General features: G+C 47.2%; 2 pseudogenes; one reads left to right on the forward strand and one right to left on the reverse strand.

The window, feature by feature from the left end:
* Positions 1-293: 293 nt before the first annotated feature.
* LOC129010802 (double homeobox protein 4C-like) lies at positions 294-18583 on the reverse strand (annotated as a pseudogene).
* LOC129010965 (5S ribosomal RNA) lies at positions 14543-14661 on the forward strand (annotated as a pseudogene).
* Positions 18584-25310: the final 6727 nt, after the last annotated feature.

Raw genomic sequence — 25310 nt, forward strand, 5'->3', positions numbered from 1 at the left:
ATCTGGCGTCCTCTGTTGGGGCCACTCTCACCCTGCTTATCTTCCCTGACATACCTAACAGATGAAGCTCAGGTGAGCAGTGCATGTCAGGCCACACTGTGGACCATGTACAATTCTTCAAGCTTCAGCTTTAACTCTCTTTCTTATTGCTCTCTTAGGACAGTATACTTAGATGGAAGTAAAGGAAAATAATGTTATTAGGGGATAAGATTAAAGTCGATCTCATTTGTAAAAAAGGAAGTAGATTGTTTGCGAACTGTAATGCTTTATTTTTAGTGAGAAATTACCTTACAACTTGGAACCTGGATACAAGATAATTACTTCATTCTGCAAATGTTTAGTAGCAAACTATATGCCAGGACTGTACTAGGTACTAGGGATACATGGTTGAATATATAGTATAAGATGCCTTGGAGTTTCATATAAATGGTTCATGCAGTATATAGACAGTGTGGTAAAAAGAGACTTCTGAGATGCATAGATCACAGACTATAAAGGGTTTTTGATTGGCGGATAAATGTGTTTGGACGTTTCATTCAGGGATGTTGAAGTTTTTGAAGGTCAGTTGTCTCAGGGTTTTGGCGTTTTCAGGCCCTGCTGATCATCGATTGGCTCTGTCTGATTCAGCAATTACTCCACTGGGTATCTACACAAAGGAAAAGAAGTCAATGTATCAGAAAGATACCTGTACTCATATGTTTGTTGCAATACTATTCACAATAGCACAGATATAAAATCAACCAAAATGTCTATCAACAGATGATTGGAGAAAGAAAACATAGAAAATATACACAATGAAATAATATTCAAGCATACAAAAGAATAAAATCATAATTATTGCAGACACATGGATGGAACTGAACACCATTATTGTAAGTGAAACAAGCCAGACACAGAGTAAACATATTTTATCACTCATAAGTGGGTGCTAAAAGATATGTAGATATTGATATAGAGAGTGGAATGATAATGGAGACTCAGCAGGGTGAGGGGATGGAAGGGGTGAATAGTCAGAAATTACTTAATAGGTACAATGTGCATTATCCAGGTGATAGATACCCTAAAAGCCCTGACTTCACTACTATGCAATCCATGCTTACAGCAAAATTGGACTTGTAACCCATAAATTTATACACAAAAAGTCTCAGACATCTCTCTCTTCTCTCATAAGCATCAGAGCTCAGTGATCCCCTTGGATCTCCTCAGCCTGCTAAGTTTTGACTTTCCTACCTAGGTGATTTTGAGCACAGATAAGGGAATGTTTCAGGAAGATGCTCTCAGGCACACTGCTTCTGAAGAAACATTAGAGGCTCTTCTAGTGGCCTTTATCTAGTCACTGCTTTAAGCAAGGAATAAAACATCTGTGGCTAAAATTTTAAAAACTGTGTTTCCCACCCACCCTTCAAACCTGACAGAAGAGATTTTAGAATTTTAAGGGAACAGCTTTTTCCTGACCCAAAAGGGCACAGTAGTGCAAAGGCCAATGTCACGTAAGTACTTTTTCCCCATCTGTAACATAACTCTCAACTACTATTCCCACAGCTGGAATCAGTACAATGTTTTGACTGAGGTATTGGAAAAGCCTATGAGCTCATTATCATTTGAACATATGAGTAATGTAAAATTTAGACAGAATTTTATTTGAAAGGATTATTTATGCAATCTTTAGTTAACTGATTTATAATGTGGTTATTTTGAACAATAGAAATCAGGTTGTTATGTTGTAAGCTAGAAATATTTAAAACAACACATGGTCTTGATTATCTCACATGATGAATTGAAGATTAAAGCAAAATAATTTATCTTAGGGAACTTTGTGACAATTTCTCTTTAACTTTGCCTAATAATGACTCATAACTGTTGTGCATATATAGAGAACTCCTGACTAAAGGGACTTTTTTTGACTATAGTGCTATGTTTTTTATTGTAACTCTTTAAGATCTGGAGGAACATATATTTAGTCTCAGTTAGCCAACTAAATGTTATGGAGTTGGCTTCTGTGTTATATGCTGAGTATTGATGGAACAGTGGAGACAAGCCTGCTGCCCTTGCAGAGTCTGGGGGAGAAAACCTGATGGAGTGTGGCAGGGAACCTGCTGGGAGCATCCCAGGATGCCAAAAGTACACACAGATGGAACAACTGTCTTAGAACGGTGGAGGGTCAGACAAGGAGAGATGTCAGGAAAAACAAGGAAAGTTTAATCTGCAGGAATAGAAACACACTTGAGAAATCCATAGGGAATGAAAAGAGAATAGCTGAGCAGCAGCAGATTGTCAAGAAGGAAACCAAGAAGAAGCAGCCAAAGAAGTTGATGGAGAATGAGGAGAAAGAAGGTGACACTGAAGCCAAGGAAAGGAAAGTGTTTCAATATTTCCGGAAAAAAAAATCACATGCTCTGTCTTAACCTTGCTGTTTTGTGAGTCACATAGCCACATTCCAGGTTCTGAGAAGTCCAGCACTAAAGATGTTTCTTTCAGTTTGCTTAACCCAGCATTTGCCAGAATAATCTGGGCTCAGTGTGAGTGTGTGCATGTGTGTGTGTGTGCCTATGTGTTCCACTAATATCTCACTGGGGCTAGTGTTCTACACAACATAATTTTTAAAACACTGGTTTTATCCATCCTATGTTGAGCTGCAGCAATACTAACAAAGGTAAACTTTGATCATGTGTCTTAGTTACTAAAGAAAAGAAAACAAACTAACGAATAAAGCCCACCCTGCAGTGGCTCCTCGCTACCTGTACAATGGAGCCTGCCTGGCTTGGCCTGGGTGCCCTGTGCTGACCTGGCTGTGTTGCCATCTGCCTGCTCCTTTGCCTCCCCCTTTCCTCCTGGAGGAGGTAGGGATGCTCTGAGCTTTGGCCAGCATGGAACATGTGTCCTTCTCCTAAAGTGGACCGTGTTTTCCTGAGTCCACTTTAATCATTTTTCAGGATATAGATCAAACAATTTATATTTTCTGGCCTCTCCTGCTCTCCCCTTCCAGTCTCCATACAGAGATCTGACCTTTCCTTAAAGCTTTTGGCCAGGTCTCACTCTGTATGCAGTTTTCCTGCCACTTCTGCAATGTACATACTTTACTGGTACATTAATTATGCTATACCAGCCCAGGTTTTTCATTTACTTATCATTTTGTATCACCTTCTTTTTTTTTCCTTAGAGCTTAGTTCACTTATTTATTCAGTCTTTCCACAATGTAATTGTATGTCATATAATTTTATATTTATTTTCATTGGCATTTATATATCTTTTCTGTAAAAACGGAGACTTTCTAAATAGATCTTCATTAATGTTGAAAGAACAAAGTTTTAAGTCTTGGTCTCAGCCAAAAGCAGTTCCCCAGATATCCAGAAGTGAATGAAACACTTGCATTGCTGCATTAGATATTCTTACAGAGAAAGAGAACCATGTGTAATGGAAAATTGCTAACTTTGCCTCAGGGAGACCAGGTTGATTCACTGAGAAAGTCTGAATTGCTTTAGAAAGCATGGTTCTGAGTTTTCTAGGAGGAGAAAAGTTAGGATAGGGCATAAGAAGTAGTGCCCACATCAAAGTTAGAAAGATCTCAAATTGACAACCTAGCATCACAACTGAAAGAATTAGAAAAGCAAGAAGTCAACCACAAAGCTTGCAGAAGACAAGAAATAACTAAAATCAGAGCTGAACTGAAAGAAATTGAGACATAAAAAAACTGTTCAAAATATCACTTAAGGTTTTTTGAAAAAAATTAATGAGATAGATAGGCACTAGCTAGACTAATAAAGAAGAAAAGAGAGAAGATTCAAATAAACACAATTAGAAATGATGAAGGAAATGTTGCCACTGACCCCACAGAAATAAAAATAACAATCAGGAACTACTATGAACACCTCTACACACACAAACTAGAAACCCTAGAAGAGATGATTAAATTCCTGGACACATACCCCCCTCAAAACTGAACCAGGAAGAAATTCAGTCTCTGAACAGACCAATAATGAGCTCCAAAAATTGAATCAGTAATAAATAGTCTACCAACCAAAAAAAAAAAAAAAAGCCCAGGACCTGACAGATTAACAGTCAAATTTTAACAGATGTACAAAGAAGAGCCAGTACCATTCCTACTAAAACTATTTCAAGAAATAGAGGAGGAGGGACTCCTCCCAACTTGTTCTACGAGGCCAGCATCATCCTGATACCAAAGCCTGGCAGTGACACAACAAAAAGAGAAAGCTTCAGGCCAGTATCCTTGATGAACATCCATTCAATAATCCACAACAAAATCCTTGCAAACCAAATCCAGCAGCACATCAAAAGAGTAATTCACCACAGTGAAGTAGGCTTCTTCCCTGGAATGGAAGATTGGTCCATCATGAGCAAATCAATAAAATGTGATTCATAACATAAATAAAACTAAAGACAAGAACCACGTGATTGACTCAATAGATGCAGAAAAGGTTTTCAGTAAAATTCAACAACGCTTCATGTTAAAAATTCTCAATAAATGAGCTATTGAAGGAACATACCTCAAAATAATAAAAGCCATCTATGACAAACTCACAGCCAACATTATACTAAATGGGCAAAATCTGGCAGCATTCTCCTTGAAACCCACACAAGATAAGGGTGCCCTCTCTCACCACTCCTATTCAACATAGTATTAGAAGTTTTTGCTGCAGCAATCAGACAAGAGAAAGAAATGAAGGGTATCTAAATAGAAAGCGAAGTCCAACTACCTCTGTTTGCAGACAACATAATTCTCTAGCTAAACCATGTAGTTGTGACCCAAAAGGCTCCTTAAGCTGATAAACAACTTCCACATGGTTTCAGTATACAAAATCAATGTACAAAATTTGCTAGCATCCCTATACACCAAGAAAAGCCAAACTGAGAGACAAATCAGAAAGGCAATTTTATTCACAATTTCCACAAAAAGAATAAAATACCTAGGAATACAGCTAACCAGGGAGGTGAAAGATCTCTACAATAAAAATTACAAAACACTGCTCAAAGATGTGAGAGAAGACACAAACAAATGAAAAATCATTTCATGTTAATGGAGAGAAAGAATGAATATCATTTAGATGGCCATACTGCCCAAAGCTATTCCTATTAAACTACCAATGACTTGCTTCATGGAACTAGAAAAAGCTATTTAAAAATTCATATAGAACCAAGAAAAAACCTAATTAGCCAAGGCAATCCTAAGCAAAAGGAACAAAGCTTGAGGCATCACATTGCCCAACTTCAAACCATAGTACAGCACTACAGTAACCAAAACAGCATGGTATTGGTACAGAAAGACACACACACCAATGGAACAGAATAAAGAGCCAAGAAATAAGACCACACACCTACAACGATATAATCTTTGACAAATCTGGCAAAAACAAGCAATGGGAAAAAGACTTCCTATTCAATAAATTGTGCTGGGATAACTGGCTAGCCATAGGCAGAAGATTGAAGCTGGACTTCTTCCTTACACCATATACAAAGATCAACGCAAGATGGATTAAAGACTTCAATGTAAAACCCAAAACTATAAAGGCCCTGGAAGACAACCTAGACAATACCATCCTGGACTTAGAAACAGGCAAAGATTCCATGACAAAGACACCAAAAACAATTACAACCAATGCAAATATTGACAAGTGGGATCTAATTTAACTTAAAAGCTTCTGCTCAGCAAAAGAAATTATCGATAGAGTGAAGAGACAACCTACAAAATGAGAAAACATATTTACAAACTAGGTATCTGACAAAGGTCTAATATTCAACATAAGGAACTTAAATAAATTTACAAGAGAAAAAACAAACAGCCCTATGAAAAAGTGGCCAAAGAACTGTCTATTCATGTCCTTAGCCTACTTTTTGATGGGATTGTTTGTTTTATTTTCTTGCTAATTTGTTTGAGCTCATTGTAGATTCTAGGTATTAGTCCTTTGTCAGATATACAGATTGTGAAGATTTTCTCCCATTCTGTGGATTGTCTGTTTACTCTGCTGACTGTGCAGAGTAAACAGTGAAAAAGCTTTTGCAGTGAAAAAGCTCTTTAGTTTAACTAAATCCCACCTATTAATCTTTGTTTTTCTTGCATTTGCCTCTTTTTGGTTCTTGGTCATGAAATCCTTGCCTAAGCCAACGACTAGAAGGGTTTTTTCGATGTCATCTTCTAGAATTTTTACAGTTTCAGGTCTTAGATTTAAGTCCTTGATCCATCTCGTGTTGATTTTTGTGTAAGGTGAGAGATGAAGATCCAGTTTCATTCTCCTACATGTGGCTTGCCAATTATTCCAGCACCATTTGTTGAGTAGGGTGTTCTTTCCCCACTTAGTTTGTGTTTGCTTTGTCAAAGATCAGATGGCTGTAAATATTTGGGTTAATCTCTGGGTTCTCTATTATGTTCCATTTGTCTATGTGCCTATTTTTATACCAGAACCATGCTGTTTTGGTGATTATGGTCTTATGATATAGCTTGAAATCAGGTAATGTGATGCCTTCTGATTTGTTCTTTTCGCTTAGTATTGCTTTGGCTATGTGGGCAATTTTTTGGTTCCGTATGAATTTTAGAATTTTTTTTCTAGTTCTGTGAAGAATGATGGTGGTATTTTGATGGCAATTGCATTGAATTTGTAGATTGCTTTTGGCACTATGGTCATAGACAATTCTTAGAAGATACACAAATGGCCAAAAAACATATGAAAAAATGCTCACCATCACTAATAATCAGAGAAATGCAAATTACAACCACGATTCAATACCACCTTACTCCCACAAGAATGGTCATAATCAAAAAATAAAAAGATAGTAGATGTTGGTGTGAATGCGGTGAAAAAGGAACACTTCTACACTGCTGGTGGGAATATAAACTAATACAATCACTATGGACAACAGTGTGGAGATTCCTTAAAGGACTAAAAGTAGAAGTACCATTTGATCCTGCAATCCCACTACTGGCTATGTACACAGTGGGGAAAAAAGTCATTATACAAAAAAGATACTTGCACACACATATTTATAGCAGCACAATTTGCAATTGTAAAAATGTAGAACCAATCCAAATGCCTATCAATCAATGAGTGGATAAAGAAACTGTGGTGTATATGTACGATGGAATACTACTCAGCCATAAAAAGGAATGAATTAATATTCTCACTTATAAGTGGGAGCTAAGCTATAAGGATGCAAAGACACAATAGACTTTGGGGACTCGGGGGAAAGGAGTGAAGGGGGTGAGGGATACAATGCTACAAATTGGGTTCAGTGTATACTGATGAGGTGATGGATGTACCAAAATTTTACAATCACCAATAAAGAACTTATTTATGTAACCAAACACCACCTGTGGCCCCAAAACCTATGGAAATAAAAAGAAAAAAGTGGGCAAAGACATGAATACATACATGTGACCAACCACCATATAATACAAAGCTCAATATCACTGATCATTAGAGGAATGCAAATCAAAGGCACAGTGAGACACCATTCACACCAGTCAAAATGGCTATTACTAAAAAGTCAAAAAATGACAGATGCTGGCAAGGTTGTGGAGAAAGACAACACATACACTGTTGCTGAGAGTGTACATTGGTCCCCCTGTTGTGGAAAGCAGTATGGTAGTTCCTCGAAAGGGCTAAAAGCAGAACCATTACTTGACCCAGCAATATCATTACTGGGTATATACCCAGAGGTATATAAATTATTCTATCATAAAGACACAAGCACATAAATGTTTATTGCAGCACTATTCACAATAGTAAAGACATGGAATCAACCTAAATGTCCATCAATGACAGATGGGTTAAAGGTAATGTGGGAAGTTTTAGAGGAAAAGTTAAATATTAAATTCGAACTCAATCGAACATGGACACAAATAATGGTCACTAAGTCCAGGAATGAGTTGTGTGAGCCCCTTGAGGCATTAATTCAGCACTGTTTCAGAGAAATAGTTATTGAAAAACGGCAATTGCAAAAACAAGTTGACCTTTTTGTGTTCCTTGAGCCCAGTCAAGAAGGGCCCTCATAACTGGGCCTCATGTCGAACAACTTGTTACAAAAAGAGCTAGGTTCCCAGACGGTGCCGAAGCTTCATGGGACCTCTCCTTGTCTGTGCATGGACTATTGGTCAACTCTGGAGCACAGGCTGTTGCTTCCCAGTCTGGTGATGAATCCTCCATCATCTGGTGAGTGTAAATATATATGTATGTATATATGTACATGTATACATGTTATATATATGTCTTTTCCCTTCTCCCCTTCCCATTACAATTTATTATATTGTTTGCTTATTAGATAATTTGCTTATTATATCTGTATTGCCATATACTTTGGATAAAGTCTGTTTACCTTTAAAAGTATTGTGTGTTTCTTTTCTTCTCTCCTCACACATTTCTCTCGCAGAACACACATATGCAACATGGAATACTAAGCAGCTACATGTTCTCACTTATAAGTGAGAGCTAAATAATGAGAACTTATGAACACAAAGAAGGAAACAACAGACACTGGGGTCTACTTGAGGGGGGAGGGTGGGAGGAGGGAGAGGAACAGGAAAGATAACCATGGGGTACTGGGCTTAATACCTGGGTTACAAAATAATCTGTATAACAAGCCCATGTGATATGAGTTTATCTATGTAAGAAACCTTCACATGTACCCCTGAACCTAAAATAAAAAAAATTTTAAATACTTTATGAAAGCTATAAGATCTGCTCTTGTGTGTTTGTATGTCTGTATGTGTCACATGTATGTGATAATATTTTGTAAATAAAGCTCGTTCTTAAATTGTTACTAAAATAAAAATGGCTTTATAATTATCTGTTAAATATAATTAGATACTTGCTGGATTTAGCTGTAAGCTTATGTCTTTTGTTGAGGGTTTCTGGATTCAGGAGGTCTTGATAAGTGTCCATGATGAAGTCTGGAGACATGTTCTCAGTGTCTAGACCAGCAGCTACAAGCTAGAATCAAGCCCAATTGGCACTTTCTTTCTCTGCTTTTCCTATTTTGCCTCATTGCTGTTTTAGGAGGGGTTGGATCCTACAGGTATAGCCTTCACAGCTCTGTTTTTCATCCTAATGGACTCAGGCAGGCCCTGATCTTCATAGTTTGCCTGGGTGCCATGTGGCTACTTGGGATCCAGAATTACCAAGGGAAGACATTAGGAATGCTACCTGTGTCATGGTTTCAAAATTCTGTTCAGTAATTTAAAACCTTAAAGTCATGTTAAATTAAGTAATAGGTAATTATAAAATGTCTTGAGTCATTTGTAAGCTAAAATAATGAAATATTCACCAAAAAAAATTAGGTCTATATACCATGACATGTTACTTGTATATGGTATAGAAAACCTAAATATCTTTAGTTCTGTTAATAAACAATAATTTGAAGAATTATATTTCTTAAAAATTATAAAATGGTTTTTTATCTAAAAACAGATATAAGACAGTTGAAAATCACTCTTTAGGGTTTTCACTGAAAATTGGGGTTACTAAGACTTAATTAATTAACAATTCTGCATACGGAGTGTATAAAAAGCAAGACATGCTTTTCTTCTTTTTTTCTTTTTTTTTTTTTTTTTTTGAGATGGAGTCTCGCTCTGTCGCCCAGGCTGGAGCGCAGTGGCGCAATCTCGGCTCACGGCAAGCTGTGCCTCCCAGGTTCATGCCATTCTCCTGCCTCAGCCTCCCGAGTAGCTGGGACTACAGGCACCCACCACCATGCCTGGTTAATTTTTTGTATTTTTAGTAAAGATAGGGTTTCACCGTGTTAGCCAGGATGGTCTCGATCTCCTGACCTCGTGATCCGCCCACCTCGGCCTCCCAAAGTGCTGGGATTACAGGCGTGAGCCACTGCACCCAGCCTTTTTTTTTTTTTGACTGAGTCTTGTTCTGTTGCCCAGGCTGGCATACAGTAGCATGATCTCAGCTCACTGCAACCTCTGCCTCCCAGGTTCAAGTGATTCACCTGCCTTAGCCCCCCAAGTAGCTGGGATTACAGGTGCTCACCACCACGCTGGGCGTATTTTTAGTAGAGACAGGGTTTCACCATGTTGGCGAGGCTGGTCTCGAATCCCTGACCTCAAGTGATGCACCCGCCTTGGCTTTCCAAAGTGCTGGGATTACAGGCTTGTGAAGAAATGCTTTTGATGAGAAAGCTTATAAAGGTATAAAAATGTGTTTTGCCGGGCGCGGTGGCTCACGCCTGTAATCCCAGCACTTTGGGAGGCCGAGGCGGGTGGATCACCAGGTCAGGAGATCGAGACCATCCTGGTTAACACGGTGAAAACCCGTCTCTACTAAAAATACAAAAAAATTAGCCGGGTATAGTGGCGGGCTCCTGTAGTCCCAGCTACTCGGGAGGCTGAGACAGGAGAATGGTGTCAACCCAGGAGGCGGAGCTTGCAGTGAGCCGAGATCACACCATTACACTCCTGTTTGAAGTTACTTAAAGGTTTCAAATTGAAGAAGTAAAAAATAGATAAAACTAGATAAATATAGAAAGTTGGGGGAAAATGCAAGGCATAGATTCACAAAAATCTGGGATGAAAAGATGACACATTTGATACATTTATTTATGAAGTTTTATTAAATTAACTTCAGAGGCCAGTCGCAGTGGCTCACACCTGTAAATAAAATTTTCTTGTCAATTGTGTCTAACTATGACAATTTAAAGTCATGTCCACTGTAAATTGCTTAATTCTGAGTCAATTTCTAAAAATTTACAAGCTTGCAAAATCCTAGAATATTGTATCTTTAAGGAGTTTCATGAAAGGATGGAAAAGGTCCTGAGAAGCATTCTTGAATACAGATTTTTGAGAACTTTAGAATCATTATCATTTGAACTAGGTAAGAATTCCCAGAAATTTAATGAAGAGACTGACTGTTTTATAAAACTGCTAACCTAAGCAGAATAAAAATCAATTGAATACCAAGAAAATACTTTGCCAGATTTTCCTGCCAAATCAGCCAGCACTTAAATTGTCTAAAGTATTTGAATGAACTCCATAGTCCAAGTCAAATTATCTGTGATAATCCCTGATTAGTCAGTGCTATGCACCTAAGTTGAAGAAACAGTCCAATGTTAAGCATGGAGAACCAGAATATCTTCCTGGTCCTTCCTGAGTTCTGAAAGCTTTTCTTATTAAAAGTTCTGCATTCTGATTCTTGGGTGTGAGGGTAAAGCAAGATGGCAGAAAGAAGGCTCCACCAATCATCCATCCTGCAAGGGCACCAGATGAACAACTATTAATATCTACATAGAAAATACATTCATAAGAACCAAAAATCAGGTGAGTACTCAAAGTACCTGGTTTTAACTTCATATCACTGAAAGAGGCACTAAAGAGAGAGAAAAAAACAGTGCTGAGTCACTGGTGCCAGAATTTCCTCACCCCTGGCAGTGATGGCGTGGTGCAGAGATCAACTCTGGGTTCTGCAGGAGGGAGAACACAGCAATTGTGAGGCAAAGAACTCAGTGCTGTCCTGTTAGAGCAGAAAGGAAAACCAGACCAAAAGCTGTTAATGCCATCCACAGAGGGATCATTTAAAGCAGCACTAGCCAGAGGGGAATCAGATTCCAGTGGTTGGAACTTGAGTGTTTGGAAACCTGGCAACTGACGGTTCCAGCACTCTTTGTATCTAAGAAAGCTTGAAAGACAGCCGAGGCCATCAGGACTGCAACTCTCAGGTGAAGCCTAGGGCTGAACTAGGCCCAGGAACAGTGGACTGGGGTGGGGAGGGCATGCAACATACTGAGACACCAGCTGGGGCAGCCAAAGGAGTTCTGGCATTATCACTCCCCTAATACCAGGCTGCACATCTCATGGCTCCAAAAAGGACCCTATCCTTCTGCTTGAGGAGAGGAAGGAAAAGAGTAGGGAGGACTGGATACCAGCTCAGCCACAGCAAGATAGCACACTAGTCAGAGTTCTGAGGCCTCCTTTCCAGGCTCTGGCTCCTGTCTAGACATTCCTAGACACACTCTGGCCAAAAAGAAACCTGCTGCCTTGAAGGAAAGAACCCAGTGCTGGCAGCATTTACCACCTGCAAACTTAACAACCTTTGGGCCCTGAATAACGAGCAGCCATACCCAGATACTACTACATCAAGGGCCTTGGGTGAGCCTCATAGTCTTGCTAGATTTAGGTGAGACTCAGCACATTACAAGCTGTGGTGGCTAAAGGGCAAAACTCCTTTTGCTTGGGAAAAGCAGAGGGAAAAAGTAAAGGGGACTTTGTCTTGCCACTTAGGTACCAGCAAGGCCAGAGATGGGTAGAACACCAAGCAAGCTTTTGGAATCCCTGATTCTAGGACTTGATTCTTGGTTGGCATGTATGGACCTGCCCTGGGCCGGTGGGGAGCCCACTGCCCTGAAAATGGCAAGTCCTAGGCCAGGCAGTATTCATCACAAGCTGACAAGAGGCTTTGGGCCTTAAGGGAACATTGGTGGTAGCCTGGCAGTACTCCTTGTGGCCTGGAGTGCTGGTGGCTACTGTGCCTTTGGAAAAGGAAACGAGGGATAGGAAAGACTGTGTCTTGTGGTTTCAATGCCAACTCAGCTGCAATGCAATAGAATGTCCAGTTTACTTCTAAAATGTTTGACTCTACTCCCTGACTTCTGAATGGCACTTCTGGACCCAGCCAGGGACTGAGAGAACTCATTGCCCTGAAGGAAAGAACATAGACATGGCTGGCTTTGCCACCTGCTAATTGTAGAGACCAAAGGCCTTGAGTGGTTAGTACTTGGATAGGAGGATCCCTGGGAATGTTGGGTGCTTGCTGTAGGCTTTTGCCTTCCCCCTCCCTCCCTCTTTCCCTCTTTTGTCGTGCTTCACAACCTTCCCCTGACTCTGCTCCCACTTTTCCCCTCCCCTGCGGCCCAGCAGCAGCCCGGGACTTCCTCGTGGGGGTGCACCGCGGCAGCACCGCCAGGCAACAGCATCCTACCTCTTCCGCCTTGCTGCAGCCCCACCAGGAGCCTGGCTCCAGCCAGGGCGGCGTGGTATATGTTCCCTGAGGTGCCCGGTGTCTTCACGCTCCCGGGATGCCAAGGCAATTCAATTTACTCATCCGGCGCCATACAACAGTTCAAGCCCGGGACAAGTGGCGGCCAGGGGCAGAGGGTCACACAAATGCCAAGCAAAACCTCTGCTCCAGGACCCATGGGCTTCTTTCCCCAGGGGAAGGACATTGCCATCGCCAGTCACAAGGAAATCCGTCCCTGTGCACCCGGATTCTCATTGCCACCGACTTCAAGTAAACTCCAGTCCCGAGGACACGAGAGAGACCCAGGCCTCAGGCCCCATGGGCACGCTCCACGCCACGGCTCCCACCAAAGGGACAGATACGCTCTACAAATCTCGGGGCCCACCGCACCAAGAAGACAGGGAGGAGCCAACAAAAGAAGGACCCTACGAAATGCACCCCCAAAGCAACCAACCAATCCAAGAAAAAATACGTCTCAGGGTTCTGTTGGCCCTCTTGCATGGGCAGCCCTGCCCTCCTGTTCTGGCCTGGCTCAAGCACCCTACCCCAGCCTGCTCGAAGGAGCCCTGTCTACCAGAGCAGAGCACTGGCCTTTCCCAGGCTCTATCGCTCTGGCGCTCTAGCACTCTAGCTTTCTCACCCTCTATTTCTCTTCTTCCCCCTCCATCTCCTGCTCTTTCTGTCTCTGTCTCTGTCTCTCTCTCTATTGCTGTTTGTCTCTCTCCATCCCTCTTTCCCTTGCTCTCCTTCAAGCTGTCTGTATCTTTGTGTGTGTGTGTGTGTCTGTGTGCCCGCACGCGTGCACCCATGTGTGTCTGTGGGGGTGGGGTGGTTTTGCACGTGGTAGGGGTGGGGTGTGTCTGGCTGACAGCCTCTCTCCCCAGGGATTAGGCTGCCGGCTCTAGTGGCAGGGCGGGGCAAAGCAACACCCCCCACCCCACTCACTTGGCCACGGGCCACGTCCTTGTCGGGACAAGCGACCCTTTAGGGACATTGTGAGAGAAAAGGCCCGCGGGGGTAGGCCGGCTGTTCACCCCTGGGCAGCCCTGGCAGCTCTGGGTGGGTGGGGCAAGAGGGGGCCTTGCAGGAGGGGCAGCGAGGAACCAAAACAATCCCTCCGAGGCCAGGAAGAGGACAGGAGGGGATCCCAGGACCATGGGCCCAGGACTCTCACGCCTGGGAGCACAACCCGTCCTGAGCGGGCCCGATGTGGTGGAAGCTTGGGAGCTCAGGAGCCTGGGGAAGGACTGGAGCGTCGGAGGCAGGCGGGCCTCCCGGAGAGCTCGAAGTCTGAGCAGGGGATGGAAACCTCTGGCGTCCCCACTCAACAGCAGGGCGGTGCCGCGGCGATCTAGTGCATGCCCTTGCCGCCGGCGACGGCGGGAGGCTCTTGGAGGCCGGCGGAAAGCGCAGCGGCCCACAGTGCTCCGGTATGGAGGGGGAGCGCAGCCCGGCAGAGGGGGAGTGGCTGAGGGGTCCCTGATCGGAGCCTAGCGGCCTCGTAGTGGGGATGAAGCCTGGAGTCAGGCAGGCGTGGCTGGGCCAGGCTCTTGTGTCATTCAGGCATTACTGCCGGTGTCTATGGCCATACCACCCTGAAGGCTCCTGATCTTCTCTGGTCTGTGAAACTAAGCAGAGTGGGGCCTGGTTAGTACTTGGAAGGGAGACTGACTGGGAATACCGGGTGCTGTAGGCTTTTGGCTTCCCGCTCCCTACCTCTTTCCCTTTTTTGTCGCCGTGCTTCCCAACAACCCCCTGACTCTGCTACCCCTTTTCCACCTGCCTGCGCCCCCACCACACCCGGAGACCTCCTCCTGGGGCTCTGCCACTGCAGCACCGCCAGGCAGCAGCATCCTACCTCTTCCACCTCGCTGCAGCTCCACCAGATCCCTGACTCTAGCCAGAGCAGGGCGGGCCAGGACCAGACCCCGAAGGCGCAGGCCCAGGTTCCCTGCCATCCTGGTTGCCTTCCTGCTCCACGAACGCCCAGGCAATTCAATTCACTCATCTGGCACCACCACAAACGTCCAAGCCTGGGGAAGGGGTGGGCAGGGGCAGAGGGTCCCACAGACACCAGCCAAGACCTCCTCCAGAATGCATGGGCTGCATTTTCCAGGGAAGGACATTGCCTTCGCCAGCCGCAAGGAAAACGTCCCTGTGCACCCGGATTCCCATTGCCACCGACTTCGTGTAAACTCCAATCCCGAGGACATGAGAGAGACACAGGCCTCAGGCACCATCGGAACGTTTGGCGCCAGAAGGACTGGCACACTCTAAAACTCTGGGGTCCCACTGCACCAAGAGGACAGAGAGGAGACAATAAACGAGCACCCTACGAAAAGCACCCCCAAAGCAACCAACAAATCCAAGAAAAAACATGTCTCAGGGTTCCGTTGATCCTCCCACATGGGCAGACTTGAACCCCTGTTCTGGCAGGGCCCAAGAACACTCCACACTACCTTGGTCTGCTCAAAGGGGCCCTGTCTACCAGAGCACAGTGCTCCCACTCAAAGGCTCTCTCGCTCTCTAGCTCTCTGACCAGCTCTCTCTTCTTCTCCTTCCAACTCCTGCTCTTTCTGTTGCCTTCTCTCTCTCTCCCCTCCCTGCTCTCTATTGCTGTTTCTTTCTCTCTCTATGTTTCTGTCTCCATCCCTCTCTTCTTCGCTCTCCTTCAAAATGTCTGTGTCTTTGTGTGTCTCTGTGTGTGTGTGTGTGTGCCTGCACCCGTCGGCCCATGTGTGTCTGTGTGTAGGGGGAGGGTTTGCTCGTGGTGATGGTGGGGTGTGTCTGGATGTCCATCAGTCTATTTTTCCTGGGGTCAGGCTGCCCACTCTATTGCCAGCGAGTGGGTGTTGCAGTTGCAGTGATAGCCTCCACATGCAGTTGTGTGGATCTCGTTAATTTTCATGTAGAAAATGAGAGCGAAGCCACACAGAAAACAAACTACTGTGCATCATGGCCTGACAATGGATTCTTTCCTGCAACATGGGGAGCCTCCAACCAATATGGCCTGTTTGGAGACTGGAAAAAACTGCATCGACACGACACTGGTTTTCCATGCTTCCCTGGAAGTGTCTAGGTCCCCACAGAGCTCAGGAAACAAAGAGACAGCATGATGACGATTTCAGGGGCCAGAGAGAAGTGAGCAACAGGCACATTTGCAGAGGGCAAAGAAATGTGTAATCCAAAAATCACGCTTCAGTCTCCCTGACTGTGACTCTGTGTGCATGGGGGCATCCACGTCCGGCTCTGTTGCATGGCTCAATGTGGGGATATGTCATCTGTGAACCATGGGGATGAATAACGGACTACCACCTGAGTCTCAGCTCATTGCTCTTTGGGTAAGTAGCTCATTCTTTGGAAGACAGAATTCGTCTGAATTGCTCCAGGATGAAGAAACCCAGGCTGGTGATCTGGAGGGCCCCACCGGCAGACGTGGCTGTGGGCCCAGCCATCAGCCCACAGTGGGTGCCAAACATATTCACAAAGTGCGGGGTCCTGTTGGTCCTGGAGGCACAAGAATGCTTTTCTCTCTGCCTTCCTTTCTCTTTTTCCTGGTTCTTTTCTCCCTCTGTCCCTCCTTCCCTCTGTCCATCTCTCCCTCCCTCCCTTTTAAGTTGCTCCCTTTCATCCGTTTTTTCCTCCGTCCATCCGTTCTATCTTCCCTCGGTCTCTCCCTCCCACTGTCTCCCTTCCTTTCCCCATTCATGCCTGCCAACACTCCTGCCTGGAAAGAAGAGCAACCCGGTTTGTGAAAGATCTCAGGGTCTACATTTAGTTGGAGCCGCCCGACGGTGAAGTCTAGGAGGCTGGTGGGGCAACGGTGGACGAAAGACGGTGGAGCTGGGAGGCAGAGGAGGCAAGACGCAGAAAAGAGAGCAGGTCTGGCTGCAGCCACGGCTGGTGTTTCATGGGTAGAAGGTCTCCACCCACACCACTAAAGAACGCCTGGACAAATAGGAATGTGACCTCTGCCTGGTCTAGTCCCAAAGCCTGGCCGGCTGCCTGCGGACCCTCACATGTGAAGGAGACCGCCCACCACCTGGTACCTGGGAGGACTCTGAAATCCCTGGAATACTCAGGAAAGAATGACACCCCTCATCTGTGTGTAGTCTCTCGAGGAACCAAGAACTCAGGGATCAAGCCAGCCTGAAAAGAAGACACGCCTCTCCATACCAAGCCAGATATTCACTGCGAAAGAGAGGACACAGACCTGACCCCAATCCACCCAAACCCCGGGTCGTAAATGCCTCCAGCAGAGCCCGGCATACTTTCTCGATAAAAAGTGGCTCCAGCGACGCGGGATCTTCCAAGTCCTTCAACTCCCCCAGCGGCTCCGTTTCTAGGAAAGGTTGTGCCTTTTGTTGAAACTCTGGGGTCGACAGAAGCTCATCTAACAGGCTAGAAGTGAGTGCAGACAAGCACTCCGGCTCCTGGAGCGGTTGGGAGGGCGCCTGGATGGCTTGCATCTGCTTCTGCGACGCGGAGGCTTCCGGGGACGCGGACTCTGGAGGTGGAGGTGCGCCAGCTTCAGGTTCCCACGCGGCCCTGGCTACATGGGGCCCCTGGCCCCAGCTCCACCACGGACTCGGGTGGGATGTGTGTGGCGCAAGCACACCTCGCCCTTTTGACTCAGCTTGAGCAGGCCTAAGCTGTCCCACTGAGCAAGCGCCCAGCAGGCCGCCGTTCTGTGGGTCCTGGTCCTCCTGGCATTTGTTCGGGTGCGAAGGCCACCGAGGAGCCTGAAGGTTGGAGGGCGCCGCTTCTGGATGAGCCAGGGCGGCGTAGGCAAAATCCCGGAGCGCTAGGACCGGTTGGGAGATTCCTTCTGCCTGCGCAGCCTGGCTGGGCTGGAGCAGGGCGATGGCCCTTGCTGCCTGGCTCACGAGAGCACCCTGTGGGGGAGCCCGGGTGCGCAGGGCATGCGGGGTGCGGAAAGTGCTGTTGTCCAAGCCCGGGTGTGGGTGAAGGCGACCGACGAGGAAGGAGGGTGACACCCGCCGGGGGCCACGTTGCACAGGCCGCCAGTGTGCGTGGGTGCCCTGCCACCCTGGCCTGGATGCCTGGCCCTGATGCTGAAACCAAATCTGATTCCTGGACTCCGGGAGGCCTGTCTCTCTGGCCAGTTCTTCCTGGGTGGCGATACCTGGAAAGCGATCTTTCTCAAAGTCTCGGAGGAGCAGGGTGGTCTGGGATCCGGTGACGGCGGTCTGCTTTCACTGCCTTCTTGCTGGCTGCGTTTCCTAGGCCAGGGCCAAGATTCCCGTCGGTGCTGCCTCAGCTGGCGTGATCTCCCATTCTGAAACCAAATCTGGCCCCTGGGCTCCGGAATGCCAATGGCTTGCGCCAGCTGTCCTCTGGAGGCGATGCCTGGGTACAGGTTCCACTAAAAGCACGCTCACAGGGCCTCCCTTTCACTCGGGGTCCAAACGAGTCTCCTTCGCCGTCCTCGTCCTCGGGCTTCCGCGGGGAGAGGGCTGTCGGAAGGCGTGGGGAGAGCCATCGTGGTGAGACCTGGCCAGAATTTCCTGGACAGACACGGGCAGAGAGAGGCCGGCGGGCTCCCGTGCACCTCAGTCGGCCTCTGAACTGCATGCAGGTCCAGCCAGGAGACCAGCCCCGCCAGCGGCTCTTATAAAGACCCACAGGTTCCACCCCTTCATGAATGCGCGTGAGCTCCGGGGTAGCAAGAGCTCCGGGGTAGCAGCCCTCTTGAAGCCGGAAACCACAGGGACCAGGGCACTGTGGTGTGGGTGGGGGTGGGGCCGGAGCCGAGAAGGAAGTGGGACTTCGGCGGCTGACTCTCTGGGGTTCTCCAGGAATTCTATGGAAACTGGAAGCCGCTCTCTTGGCTTGCATGTGTCTTCAGGGAGAAACCTCCCTGGAAGGGTGGAGTGTGGAACAGAACCTCCACGAGAGTCTTGAGTTTTTCAGGTCCTCTCTCTGTGAAGGCGGCAATGCCTGTGGGTGTCGCCGTTGCTGTGATACCCTCACAGACGCAGGTATGTGGATCTCGTTCATTTTCATGTAGAAAACGAGAGCGAAACCACAGAGAAAAGAAACGTCCCCAGCATGACGGCCCCACGAAGGATTCCTGTTTCCTGCAACATGGGGAGTCTCCAATATGGCCGTTTTGGAAACTGGAAAGCAGAGCACCAACACGATGCTGGTCTTCCACGCTTCTCTGGAAGTTTTTTTGTCCCCGCAGAGCTCGGGAAACAGTCAACATGATCACGCTTTCGGGGGCCGGAAAGAGGTGAGCAACAGTCCCCCTTGCAGAGGGCAAAGTAACGTGGAATCCGAAATCACGCTTCAGTCGTCCTGAGTGTGACTCCTGTGTGGATGGGACTATCCGCCTCGTGCTCCGTTGCAGTACTCAGTGTGGGGATGTGTAGTCTGTAAACCATGTGGGTGAAAAACGGGCTGCTACCCGAGTCTTGGCTCTTTGGTCTTGGAAGAAATCGCCCATTCCTTGGGCGATGGAATTCATACGAATCGCTCCGCGATGAAGTAACCCAGGCTGGCGATCCGGAGAGCCAGTGAGTGCCCCGCCGGCCTACACGGCTGTGGGCCCAGCCCTTAGCTCCCACTGGGCGCTTAACATTTTCCAGGAGCCCGGGGGTCCTGTAGCTTCTGGAGGCAGAGGAACGCTTTTTCTGTCTGCTTTCCTCCCTCTGTCCCTTGCTCCCTCCCTCCCTCCCTCTCAGTGTTCCTCCACTGCCCTGCCTGTCCCTCACTTCCTGTCTCTGTCCCTCCCTCCCACCCTAACAACGTCCATCACTCCCTCCCTGCGTGTCTCCATTCCTCTGTCCATCTCTGCCTGTCCTCCCCCGTGGGCGAGACATGCACCCTGGGTGCAAACCAGGGACTCCACGACCTACCTGGGTCCGGGGCAGAGGCTGCTGGGAAGGCACTGTTCTCCGTGGGAATTTTTTCCCCGGATTGCCTCAACGTCCCCTTTGGAGCCTGGCGTCCTGTTCCCTTCCACTAGAGGACTTCTTGCCGCTTTTGGGTGCCCCCCATGGGCTAGACACGCACCCTGGGTGCAAGCCAGGGACTCCACGACACCCCCGGGCCCAGCGCAGGGGCTGCCGGAAGGCACTGTCCTCCATGGAAGGACCCTAGCCTCGCCGCTTTTATCCCTTGCTGCCCACCCACTCAGTCTCGGCGCAGAGGCTGCCGGGAAGGCACTGTGGTCCGTGGGAGTACCCCGGCCCGCCGCTTTTTCCCCTTGCAGCCTCAACGTCCCCTTTCAAGCCTGGCGTCATGTTTCCTTCCCCCGGAGGCCTTCTTGACGCTTTGGGGTGCCCCCCCGTGGGCGCGACACGCACCCTGGGAGGAAGCCAGGGACTCCACGACACTCCCAGGCCAGCGCAGGCGCTGCGGGGAAGGCACTGTCGTCCGTGGGAGGACTCCGACTGACCGCGTTTTGCCCCGTGCCGCCTCAAGGTCTTCTTTCAAATCTGGCATCCTGTTCCCTTCTCACAAAGGCTTTCTTGCCGCTTTGGGGTGCCCCGCGTGGGCGCAACACGCACCCTGGGAGGAAGCCAGCGACTCCACGACCCTCTTGGGGCCGGTGGAGATGCTGCCGGGAAGGCACTGTCGTCTGTGGGAGGACTCCGGCCAGCCACGTTTTTCCCCGAGATCTCACCACTGCACTCCAGCCTGGGCAACAGAGGAAGACTGTCTCAAAAAAAAAAAAAAAAAAAAGTCAATCGCTTCCATCTTTAGATGTCTCTTACACTTAGACAGATAGTTTAGAAGGTATATATGCTCTATAAACCTTTGTAATTTTGAGTCAGTCTGGCGAAATTTTTAGGCTTTCTCCCTGTAAGTGATCACAGAAATAAAAACTGCCTCCTTTTTTAGTTCATCTGCATCTCGTTATCAGGCCGCAAGAATAAGCAGCCCGATCCTCAGTTTGGTCCGGGAACAATTACACTCCAGCCCGGGTGACAGAGGGAGATCTTGTCTCAGACAAGAAACAAGAAAACATTAAAAAAGAAGGAAGATAATTAACCCGGTGTTGTGCTGTGTTGTGGTTCACCCCCGCGCCTGTATGCCCAGCTACTCGGGAGGCTAAGGCAGAGGAAGATCGCTTTAAGCCCAGCAGTTCAAGGTGGCAGTGAGCTATGATCCTATCACTACACTCCAGCCTGGGTGACACAGGGAGACCCCATCTCTAAAAAATACATGAATAAATGAATAAATGAATGTAAAAAAATGCAAGAAGGTGGTGGAGCATGGGAAGGCTCCACTCGTTCCTAAAGACTAGAGCAGAAAAACAGGACCATCCTTTTGAGATATAGGCTATTCCGAATCACAGTGGAGGCCCTGAGGATTTCAGAGCAAGGCCCTGCCGTTATCTGCAGATAACCATTCTTCTTTGGAGCAATAGGCTCTCTCAACTAGCCTCTGGCTGTTAGTAGAAACCAAATGCCCAACCGTGGGGCCACGAAGTTACCGTGTGAGCTGAGCCTCTCATCACACACTGGATGTTAAGTGGGTGTGCACAGCAACACTCCAGCATGTCATGGAAGTGCTGTGGACCTGATTGGGTCCGAACAGATCCTGAAGCACAAGTAAGTTCCATGAGAAAGTGGCCCAAATGCCCATGGTCCCCAGTCAAGAAATGAGGTGAGTTAAGAAATTACATATAACCGGGCGCAGTGGCTCATGCCTGTAATCTCAGCACTTTGGGAGGCTGAGACGGGTGGATCACTTGAGGGCAGGAGTTCAAGACCAGCCTGGTGACCATGGTGAAACCCTGTCTCTACTAAAAATACAAAAATTAGCCAGGTGCAGTGGCGCGTGCCAATAGTCTCAGCTATTCGGGAGGCTAAGGCAGGAAAATCACTTGAACCTGGGAAGTGGAGGTTGCAGTGAGCTGTAAGCGCACCACTGTGCTCCAGCCTGGCTGACACAGCGACAGTCTGTCTCAAAACATACAAAAATTAAATTAAAATAAAAAAGTACACATAGATATGACACATAGCCAGGCACAGTGGCTCACGCCTGTAATCTCAGCACCTTGGGAGGCTGAGACAGGTGGATCACTTTGTAGCATCATTGCTGCCTCAAAAGGACAGAGGTGTATGTTTATGTCACTGTGGGTTTTTTTTTCTTTTTTTCCTGGAAACTCATTTATTTGTGTTATTATTATTACTATTATTATTATTATTTATTTATTTTTTTTTTGGATACGGAGTTTTGCTCTTGTTGCCCAGGCTGGAGTGCAATGGTACAATCTCGGCTCACCACAACCTCTGTCTCCTGGGTTCGAATAATTTTCCTTTCTTGGTCTCCTGAGTAGCTGGGATTACAGGCAAGTGCCACCAAGCCCAGCTAACTTGGTATTTTTAGTAGAGACAGGGTTTCTCCATGTTGGTCAGGCTGGTCTCAAACTCCCAACCTCAGGTGATTTACCCGCATCGGCCTCCGTAAGTGCTAGGATTACAGGCTTACAGGTGTGAGCCATGGCACCTGGCTTTTTTTTTTTTTTTTGAGACGGAGTCTCACTCTGTCATCCAGGCTGGAGTGCAATGGCGCAATCTCAGCTCACTGCAACTTTCACCTCCCGGGTTCAAGCAATTCTCCTGCCTCAGCCTCCCGAGTAGCTGGAATTACAGGCGCGTACCACCATGCCTGGCTAATTTTTTGTATTTTTATTAGAGATGGGTTTTCACCATACTGGCCAGGCTGGACTTGAACTCCTGACCTCATGATCTGCCCGCCTCTGCCTCCCAAAGTGCTGGGATTACAGGTGTAAACCACCGTGTCCAGCATATTTATTTTTTGTTTAAGTGATCAAAGAACAACCAGACCCAGTCATCAGGGTGGCAATTCCCTAGGCAACAAGGAGAGAGGAACTTGGAGGTGTGGGCGGGTGGTGGGCGCGATGGAGAAGACACAGTTGCCCTGGGCAGTGCGCAGGAGCCATGAGCTTCCTTCCCCTTGAGGCCTCGGTTTTCAGAGTAACATCTGCCGCTAGGTGATGCCCGACGTCTGTCAATGAGAGTGTCATCCCGGAATTAATTGGGATCGCCCGGAGGGGGAGTGGGAAGGGGAAGGATGGTGGCCCCCAAATCACAGTGGGTCGCTGCACCCTCCCAGGTGGTCCCCACAACTAATCGACCAAGGTCCCTGGAAGACACAGCCTAAGTCCTCACCCATCGGATCATCTGGAAATTCCATCCAGAGACCGACTGGAAATTCTCTCAATCAAACTCCAAACCTAAAAGAATCACTGGCACACCCACCAGGACTAAGATAACTTTTTAAAAAATCGTTTCTGTGTTTTGAGTGTATCCGTTTATTTCTGTACAACAAAATTATTTATTTTAAACGTTATGACTTTTTTACTTCTTACGTACACAGTCCTGTGATAGACAGATGAGGGGACTCGTCAGCTCAGAGTCCATGAGGCCAGAAGTTGACATCTTCAATTTCTATTCAGAATGAATTTAAACAAGCAAGCCAAACACTCTGCCGTGAAACTCCTGGAAAGACAAGTGATTAAAAAATGAAGAAAAAACAACGCTGTCAGGAGCAGTGGCTCATGCCTGTCATCCTCGCACTTCGGGAGCCCAGTGGGTGTATCCCTCGATCCCAGGCAGTTGAGACCAGGCTTGGCAACATGGTGAAACCTTGTCTCTACAAAAATACAAAAATTAGCTGATTTCATAATCTGGACTCAAAATTAATAAATAAATAGATTGAAATTTAAAATTAAAAAAATCTTAAATGGTGTATTCTGTTATTTTTGCTTCCTACCCTGAGAACGACATAATATAGCTGTTGTCTGTCTGTCCGTCTGTTTGTGACAGTGTCTCACTCTGTCTGTCACCCAGGCTGGAGTGCAGTGACACCATCACAGCTCACTGCAGCCTCAACCACCCCAGGGTTAGGTGATTCTCCCACTTCAGCCTCCTGAGTAGCTGAGACCACAGGCAAGCAACTTGGGTTTTAGCCATGTTGTCCAAGGCTGATCTGAGCTCCCCGGCTCAAGCGATCCTACCACCTCAGCCTCCCTAACGGTTGGGGTTGCAGGCGTGAGCCATCGAACCCGGCCTGACTTAATACCTCTGGTCTCACTAGGTCCTGACCACACGCCCTTGAAGAACTAGAGTCAAGAGAGAATCAGCAAGAGACTTTCAGCATTCTCTCCCGAAAGCAGTGAGGTGGATGGCGGCTGAGTGTCGTGCACTCCAGTGGTTTTAGGTGACCACGCGTAGAGGATAGATTTCAAATGTTTCCGGAGAGGCGCGGGCCACAGTCATTCCGGACATCCGAGATCGGGATGGGGTTTCTGACAGCACCTTAATGGCCAGGAAGGGCCAGGATCTGCCAAGGCCCATGTTCCCAAGTGGGAACAATAGAACCCAAGGTAGAGGGAGCCATCAATCCGCACTGAGCTCCAGTCCTAGGCCCCACCATGCAGGCCAAATCAGAAGGAACAGTCCCTCGTCCTACATGCCACATCCCTCCACTGAACTTGGGAGCGGATCTGTTTTCCAAACATGAGGTGATTCTCGGTTTGAAATGAATCACAAGGAGCCCGGCTTTCCTGAGTCGGCAGGATAAAGAAGACATTCTGTGGCATAGAATGAGGTATGCCTCAAATCTAGAATCTCCAGTTAAAACCAATGATGGTGGCCCAGCGTGGTGGCTCACCACTGTCATCCCAGCACTTTGGGAGGCTGAGGCTGGTGGATCACGAAGTCAGGGGTTTGAGATAAGCCTGGCCGCCAACATGGTGAAGCCCTGTCTCTACTAAAAAAACAAAAGTTAGCTGGGTAGGGTGGCACACACCTGTAATTTCAGCTACTTGGGAGGCTGAGGCAGGAGAATCGCTGGAACCAGAGAGGCGGAGATTGCAGCCAGCCAAGACCATGCCACAGCCTGGGCGACAGAACGAGACACCATTTTCCCAGGGGTATGAAAGAACAACAGGTGCCCCGCCAGAGTGGAAGTTCCCTAGGCAGCGAGGGAGAGAGGGAGGGTCCTCCAGGAGGGAAAAAGAGAAAGCAGTTGCCCCAGGCTCTGTGAAGTTGGCCAGACTTCCCCTCAGTGCCACCTCGACTTTCAATAACACTGGCCACTAGGTGATGTCCTATTTACTTTTTAAAAACTTATTTATTTTGAAAAATTGTAATTTAGGCTGGGCGCGGTGACTCACGCCTGTTATCCCAGCACTTTGGGAGGCTGGGGGTGGGAGGGGCAGATCCCTGAAGGTCAGGAGTTCAAGACTAGCCTGGGCAACATGGTGAAACACTGTCTTTACTGAAAAAACAAAAGTTAGCAGAGTAGGGTGGCATGCGCCTGTAATCCCAGCTACTCGGGAGG

The sequence above is a fragment of the Pongo pygmaeus genome, chromosome 10, assembly GCF_028885625.2.
Source record: "Pongo pygmaeus isolate AG05252 chromosome 10, NHGRI_mPonPyg2-v2.0_pri, whole genome shotgun sequence".
NCBI classification, from domain to species: Eukaryota; Metazoa; Chordata; class Mammalia; order Primates; family Hominidae; genus Pongo; species Pongo pygmaeus.